An 8,738-nucleotide genomic window follows, 5' to 3' on the forward strand; every position below is an offset into this window, starting at 1 on the left:
TATCTGTGATGTTTAGACTCTTTGGTCATCTTTTATCATCATATGCACAGCTATCCTTGCTGTTTCCAGGTAAGCACAGAGATTTCCATACCCTCTGTGTTCTCTACTGTCTTGTCAACATACACTGTCCCTAATCTCTCTCCTCGACCTTAACGCTCTAGTCTGAACAATATGGCTGGAACACCTGTCCCCAATCAGAACAAAATCCTTTCTGTCCCACTCCATCGTACAGCCACTTTCTTGAAGTCTTTCTCAGTGGCAGGAATCTGACTCTGGAAAAACCTCCAACATTATGTTAGAGAACTGAATAACATCTCCAGCTTGGAAGACAATTAATGACTGATCTACTGAAGCAAGAATAATGATTACCGTTGTCCCTGCACGCACTCATTTCTCCTGTACCTGCTTCTTTCCAGTAAGAACTTCCTCATTTCCCAAAATTCTTAACTGGTGCAGTCTCCTTAAATTCCTGTCCCCAGAATTCGCTATATCAGAAAAAGTATATTTTGAACACCTATAAATTCTTTTTATAATCCCAAAGAAAGCAGGTGTTGACAGACGTGAAAATTACCAAACTATCAGTTTAATAAGCCACGGCTGCAAAATACTAACATGAATTCTTTACAGATGAATGGAAAAACTGGTAGAAGCCGACCTCAGGGAAGATCAGTTTGGATTTCGTAGAAATATTGGAACACGTGAGGCAAAACCGACCTTACGACTTATCTTAGAAGCTAGATTAAGGAAAGGCAAACCTACGTTTCTAGCATTTGTAGACTTAGAGAAAGCTTTTGACAATGTTGACTGGAATACTCTTTTTCAAATTCTGAAGGTGGCAGGGGTAAAATACAGGGAGCAAAAGGCTACTTACAATTTGTACAGAAACTAGATGGCAGTTGTAAGAGTCCAGGGGCATGAAAGGGAAGCAGTGGTTGGGAAGGGAGCGAGACGGGGTTGTAGCCTATCCCTGATGTTATTCAATCTGTATATTGAGCAAGCAGTAAAGGAAACAAAAGAAAAATTTGGAGTAGGAATTAAAATCCATGGAGAAGAAATGGCAAACCTCAAAGTTTTTAATGACATTGTAATCCTGTCAGAGACAGCAAAGGACCTGTAAGAGCAGTTGAACGGAATGGACAGTGTCTTGAAAGGAGGGTACAAGATGCACATCAACAAAATCAAAACGAGGATAATGTAATGTAGTCTAATTAAATCGGGTGATGCTGAGGGAATTAGGTTAGGAAATGAGACACTTAAAGTAGGGAAGGGGTTTTGCTATTAGGAGAGCAAAATAACTGTTAATGGTTGAAGTAGAGAGGATACAACATGTAGACTGGCAATGGCAAGGAAAGCGTTTCTGAAGAAGAGAAATTTGTTAACATCGAGTATTGATTTAAGTGTCAGGAAGTCGTTTCTGAAAGTATTTGTATGGAGTGTAGCCATGTATGGAAGTGAAACATGGACGATAAATAGTTTGGAAAAGAAGAGAATAGGAGCTTTCGAAATGTGGTGCTACAGAAGAATGCTGAAGATTAGATGGGCAGATCACATAACTAATGTGGAGGTATTGAATAGAATTGGAGAGAAGAGAAATTTGTGGCACAACTTGACTAGAAGAAGGGATCAGTTGGTAGGGCATATTCTGAGGCATCAAGGAATCACCAATTTGGTATTGGAGGGCAGCGTGGGGGGTAAAAATCGCAGAGGGAGACCAAGAGATGAATACACTAAACAGATTCAGAAGGATGTAGGTTGAAGTAAGTACTGGGAGATGAAGAAGCCAGCACAGGATAGAATAGCATGGAGAGCTGCATCAAACCAGTCTCTGGACTGAAGACCACAACAACAACATCTGCAACTTCTGTTATTATCGTTAACATTCTTAGTGGCAATGGCCACAGCAGCAGCAGCAGCAGCAGCAGCAGTAGTAGTAGTAGTAGTAGATACACTGCTGGTATTAGCTTTATTAGTATATAGTCAGTATTATTTACTCACATTGTCTCTATAAACACTCAAACCATTTTAATACTGTTTGCCATATTGAAATTAGGTAATTTTGATGTAAAAAAGGTACTGTATTTGTGAAAGCCTGGCCGATGTGAGAGATGGCCTGAGACTCTAATCAGATCAGCATAAATAAATAAAGTTTATTTCTTTTTTAGTTATAAGAATTTTACTACAGCAGCCATCAGGGTACACAAAAATGCACTGCTTTCATGTGAGAGTAGTAGATGGGTAAAGTAAAGGCAGCAGAGTGTGAAGCTTTGGCCAAATTTATGACATTTTGCACCTTGGACTAAAACTGTCTTGCATGAAATGCTTTGAGTAAAAAAGTAAAAAATATTGAAAGCTGCAAATATTGCTGAACCTCAGATTAACAGATTGATGGAGGACCATGAATTCAAGAACACAGTGAATGTGAGAGAAGAAGGTGCATGGACTGCCTTTAGGTTTGTTACTGAAATCATTAGGGAATAGAAAAAAACATGTAAATTGCAAAAACATTGTCAAAAGAATGTTGTGATGTAAAGTGAGTGTGAAAGTCCACTTCCTACACTACCATATTTACAACTTTCCTGAAAATCTGGGACATTATAATGAATATAAAGGAGAATTCTTCCGACAAGGTATTAAGGAGATGTGGAAGATATATCAGGGAAGATGGAATGAAAGTATGATGGCTAACTACTGTCATATGTTGAAAAGGGACAGTAAAGGTGAAGATTCTCTAAAGAAATAAAAAAAGACTAAGCATGAAAGTTAAATATAACAGAGTACTCACAGGCCTGCAAAAATATAACAATAACTAAAAAAAAATATAGAATTTTATTGAAATTTTATTTTTATATTTGTATTTCAGTTTCTTAAATATTTGAAACATGAAATCTTATTTTGTCAAAACCCCTACCATAATAAAACAAAATCAATTTTCAGAATCGACAGTGCAAATTGAGTCTAGAAGGGTACCTATTTTTGAGAAATTGCCTGACAAAAACTGTAAAAATACAGTTTGGTTGCTCCAGTATATGACAGACAGACACAAAACTCTACAGTGTGAAGAAATGCAATCTTTAGACAGATGAAACAACACTGAACTGATAACTTGGAATTTTTTAATGCTATTACTTCCATTATTTCCCAGACACTAAACATGGTAGTGATTTTTACAGTATGAATAGGGAATTGTAATTAAATGAGATGCTGAGTCACAGACACGCATGAAGTGAAACGTGTTGAGTGCCATGTTCAGCAACTGCGTGATGTAGCTGTCTCTTGGACACTCACAGTTTGTCAGTCACCATTCGTGCTTGTTGGTTGTCATGTCCACACAGAATGCAGCACGGTGGTCGTCGCATCTTAGTTTCAGTCCAAATGACTGCTTTCACAAGTAGCCCTGCCTGTGATGGGATATGTGATGCTTGTGTTTTAGCACAGAATAGTAGCAGACAGAAATTGGAAAAAAAATGTTATTAAAATTCACTCACATTGCCATTGACAGAGGAAGAAGCAGGAAGCAAGCTATTATATTGCAAGTGGGTCAGGTGGATGACACTGTCTGCTGAATGAGGAATAAGTATTCAGCAGAAGAGAGGGTGGAAAACCAAAGGAAGACAGACAAGCATATTCTGTAGCTCATAAGACATCTTGCAAGAAACTGTATTTCATAAGAGCGCATAGTGAGAGATTGAAACAGCAGTTAACAGCCCGTTAAGTGGATGTAGCAGAATGAGGAGGACACATTCGGCCAATACGAACTGAACTTTGCATTGTAGCCTCACTTTAGCTCCCTTTAAATACTCCAGTCCTTGTCATGAGTCGATCATTGGGATTGATAGCATTCACAGGAACAGCACCCGATTCCATGATTATGATACTGAAGTGAATCTAAGTCCTAGATGGTCCAGCACAGTTTACGAACTACCTGAAAATGTACTCAAGATTATGGCATTCACCCAATGAACTTCATACTGCTCGCCACCTACTATCTACTGGTGGAGAAACTGATTGTTCTCTGACATCACGACATTACAGAGTGCTGCTAATACCAGTCTTCATTGCATAAGCCAGCAACAGGGCCTCGTGTTCCTGTTCTACACTTAAAGCGCATTCAGATGCTGAAATGTAGCAGAGGTAAGGAAGAGATCAAGTAGCTACAGGACTACCGACACCAGGTACATTGCGGATGGGTCATCAATGGTCATTATAGAATTCAGAGTGCGACCGAGTACACTCCCACAGCCAGCGTGAGAAACACATTGCGCTGGGCAACGGCCGCACCGCCAGGGTTGCTGATAACTCCTGTGTGTGCAAATGCTGAGCTGACTCGGCAGATGTCAGCTTTCCAACACACCACTGAATCAGCAACAGCCGAGGCTGCTACAGAAGAATGACTCTGTGTAAACATTGTGAATAAATAACTGTACTCTAATAACATTTTACTTGCGTAACTGACACTTCACAGGTTCCCAGCAGCTATCCTGACTTCATGCAGATATTTCTTAGCTTAGCGCTCTTTACTTGTGACCAGACTGGAGTACGTAGGGGTGGGAAGATGTATGAGATGGTCTTGCATCTAGACCTATTACATGAATACAAGGCAAGGGAATGGAAGAAGGATGGACGAGGATGATGTGTAGGTTCAGTGGCCAGTAAAATGTCACTGTGGAAGGGATGGGCTGGATAGTGGCCAGGATCCTCCTCATTTCACGGCAAGAAGAGAAACGCTGGTGAAGAATGTGATTCAGTTGCTCCAGTCCTAGGAAGTACTGAGTCTTGAGGGGAATACTCCTCTGTGGCTGGATGGTGACTTTGGGAGGTGGTTGGTGACTGGACAGATAAGGATTGAGAGATCTGTTCTTGTGCGTGGTTAGGAGGGTAATTTCAGTTTGTGAAGGTCTCAGTGAGACCCTTGGTATATTTGTACAGGGACCACTCATCTCTACAGGTGCAATGACCACAGGTGGCTAGACAGTATGGGGGGAGGGGGGTTCATTTGGTATGGAGTGTGTGGCAGTGGTCAGAGTGGAGGTATTGGTGGTGGTTGGTAGGTTTGATATGGGTGGAGGTACTGGTTCAAATGGCTCTGAGCACTATGCGACTTAACTTCTGAGGTCATCAGTCGCCTAGAACTTAGAACTACTTAAACCTAACTAACCTAAGGACATCACACACATCCATGCCCGAGACAGGATTCGAACCTGCGACCGTAGCGGTCGTTCGATTGCCAGACTGTAGCGCCTAGAACCGCACGGCCACTCCGGCCGGTGAGGTACTGGTGCAGCCATCTTTGAGATTGAGGTCAACATAGAGGATGGTGGCTTGTTCGATTGAGGAGGGCAAGGTGAAGCGAATGAGGGAGAACGTGTTGAGGTTATGGAGGAATGTGGGTAGGGTGACCTCACTCTTGGTCCAGATCATGAAGATATTGTAGTGCGGCACCCTACAGACATGAGCGCCCTCATAGAAACAACCGTCTATTAGACACTACAAAGGCACAGTGACACACAAAGGGAGAGCAGCTTTGCAAAGCAGAAATCAACACTTTAGTTTTGCCCAGTTGTGCCCAAGAAGGATGATGCAGGAATTTGCTACGTTAGCTCTATTGTGGAAGTACATCATTCAACTTTACAGGTAGGTCTATGCCTAAGATAACCACTGGGCATAAACTCCTGTATTGGAAATATCAACTGTCCAGATCACAACATAGACACTTTTACTTAGAGTTGAAATTCTCTCGATACAGTCCACACTACAAAAATGTGGACTACACAATTGCCACAGATACTATTTGTTGTTTGATGGGCTAGTGGTTGCTACCGGAATATAATGATATTGATAATGCATCAGACTATAAAAAGAGCTACAACATTTGCATGAATAATTACCACAGACAATCTCAGCTTCAACAGAAAATACTATGCACTGTTGTATACTTTGTATAGGAAATCAGATCTTTGCTTTTGATAACATTGAAAGGCCTTTTTATCTAATCTTTGACTTCCTTTTAACACTTTAAGATATTTGCAAATTATACGTTTGCAATAAAATTGATATTTACTTTCAAAATATCTTTCAATATTAAATATGGAGCAGATGAGAACTGGGAAACTATTTCTATTTTTAAAGCAGAAACAGTTCTGTCTTTATTGTCTGTTTTCTTTCATGTACAGGTACAAGTCAGATTCGATTTTATGAGTGCTGGCCAATTGAACAAACGCGTCTAGGCGGGAAAAAAAAAGTTAATGAAAAAACGTGGGTGTCACTGCCACTTTTGAACTGCTTGAACTTCGAAATAAGAAACAAAACTTTCCACGGACCCACTGCTATTGAAATTATTCCATACACAGCACTAGCACAATAGGAGGCACAATTAGTGTGTCCTCAATAACAATGCTTCTTGCTTTGTAGTTTAGGGTTTTATATGAAAAGCTACCAAATTTGAGACCACATATGCAAATCATCTACTAATTAAATTGGTTCTTGCTATATTACATACAACTGTAGGATGTCCGCTCTCCTAATTACAGAGATAACACAGCCTGTGTATCTGTATAGGGATTTCCAAACTTTAACTGAAATACATTGACACCCATGCTGAAGTCACAACATAATCCATAAGGCAATATCACAAAGTCGCTATTTCCTAAGTGCTTGCTTCCACTTTCAAATCCACTAATATATCAAAGCAGAGTCTTAGTGTGTGCTTTCTTCACCTTCAAATTCAAGTAAAGACTTCACATGACGATGTCACTTATCTCCCACAACAAAATGGAAAATCTCCAATCTAACCAAAATACGAGGTGCCTACAGACAAGTGGCTTTCAAGCTACACTTCATTCAGTAACTGTTTTGGCGTAAAAATCACCAATCACGGGGATCCAATCCTAAACTACAACATACTGTAGCCACTACTACTACCGCAGACAAAATTCTACGTTCCCAAACAAATCAGTCACTTGATGATTTTCGCCCCACAAAGTGAGATCAAATTTGTTACAGATCGATGTAAATACCTTTCAAACAAGCTGATAACAATCTCGTGGAATTGTCGTAAAAGACTGCAGTGATTGACTCAGTCTTGAGTCTAATCCTGGTGACTGATCTTAGTCTGGCTGCCAACCAACAATGCCCCCTGCTGGTCTGGGGGGTTAGAATAGGCCAGAGGTATTCCTGCCTGTCATAAGCGGTGACTAAAAGGAAGCTCAAATGTTTAGGCCTTTCTGTGTTTGTCCCCTATAGGGTTTGACCTCCATTCTTCAAAATTTTTCCGAAGAGCAAGCCTATTGGGGAAGAGCTTAGCATGGTGCATCATGTCCCTTGTGTGCTGCAACCTTTAGTGTCATTTATCATCGTGGATCTGCAATTTTGCTCATTCTCCAGCCATTGAGTGAGGACACCTTCCCGGATGTGTTTTCTCCATCCACTGTGCGCCATCATTTTTCTGCACTGACATTGATAATGGACTTGTTTGCACCTGATATCTAGCACGGTAGCCAGCCTGTTACGGTGGGGTCACCATGTACTGTAGTGCCCCCAGAATTTTACGAAAGTCTGGAGACACTTGTGTTCCAGCCGTTTCGAACACGCGTTATTTTAAAGCAGAGCGTAAGGATGAGCATGGGATGCTGTAGCCATTTATTGTTTGTGCAGGCGAAACTGGAAGGGAGATAATTCGTTGGCACTGCCAAGTATTCAGCGCGACCTGCCAAGAATAAGCAAATACGGCCCGGAAGCTCTGTGGCCGGCTGCAAAGAGAAATGTAGCACTGTATTGTTAAAAAACAAATGGAGAGACTTCAAGTAGTGACTGTTTATTAGATGTTGAACCGCTGTTGAGAGTACGTGGACTGGACGTGGATAGTCAGCCACGATAAAAGCTTATGTATTAATTGTGTTCAAAAATGTGTAATTAACTGATTCTGGGTGCCCAGTAATGTGTGGACTTACGTCATAAAGTTTAGTTTTTTTTTTTTTGTACAAAGTGGAAATAAATATGTTCTGGTGCATTGAATGATATTCCAAGAGTAGCGTATTTTTTAAATAAGGAGAGAGAGCGAGAGAGTGAAAATTTCCCCTTCCTAGCAGTGAAATCTTCGGAGAAGTGTCCGGTGCTAGCAGAAGACATCAGTGCTGCAAGAAAGCTGAACCAGCATTCTCCAACAAGTAAGTCCACGAAACGCTTAAGCTGTATAGAGAGAGCTTAACATTACACCGGGCCACCGCAGTACCCTCTTTGTTGTACTCTCCTGACTACACAGGGATCCCTCTGCTGATGCAAGCGCCATTAAGTCCCCATATATGCTAAGGAGTAGATGCCTTAGATTAGAGATTAGATTCGATTACTTTTCGTTCCATAGATCCGTGGTGAGGAGATCCTCGTGGATGTGGAACATGTCAATTCTTTTTTTATTTTTTTTTTTAAGCTGAAATAACAATACTAATAGTATGAATATATACATCATTTGTTTCTGTTAAAAAATTCGTCAATGGAGTGGAAGGCGTTGGCCACTAGTAAGTCTTTCAGGCTCCTTTTAAACTGATCTTTATTTGTAACAGAATTTTTTATGTTTACTGGCAAATTATTGAAGATGAGTGTTCCTGAGTAGTGGACCCCTTTTTGAACTAAAGTAAGTGCTTTTAAGTCCTTGTGCAGATCATTTTTGTTCCTGGTATTGTATGTATGAACTGAGTTGTTTGTTGGAAAAAGAGATATAATATTTAGGACAAATTTCATTAATG

This window comes from Schistocerca nitens, chromosome 10 (genome assembly GCF_023898315.1).
Source record: "Schistocerca nitens isolate TAMUIC-IGC-003100 chromosome 10, iqSchNite1.1, whole genome shotgun sequence".
Classification (NCBI taxonomy): Eukaryota; Metazoa; Arthropoda; class Insecta; order Orthoptera; family Acrididae; genus Schistocerca; species Schistocerca nitens.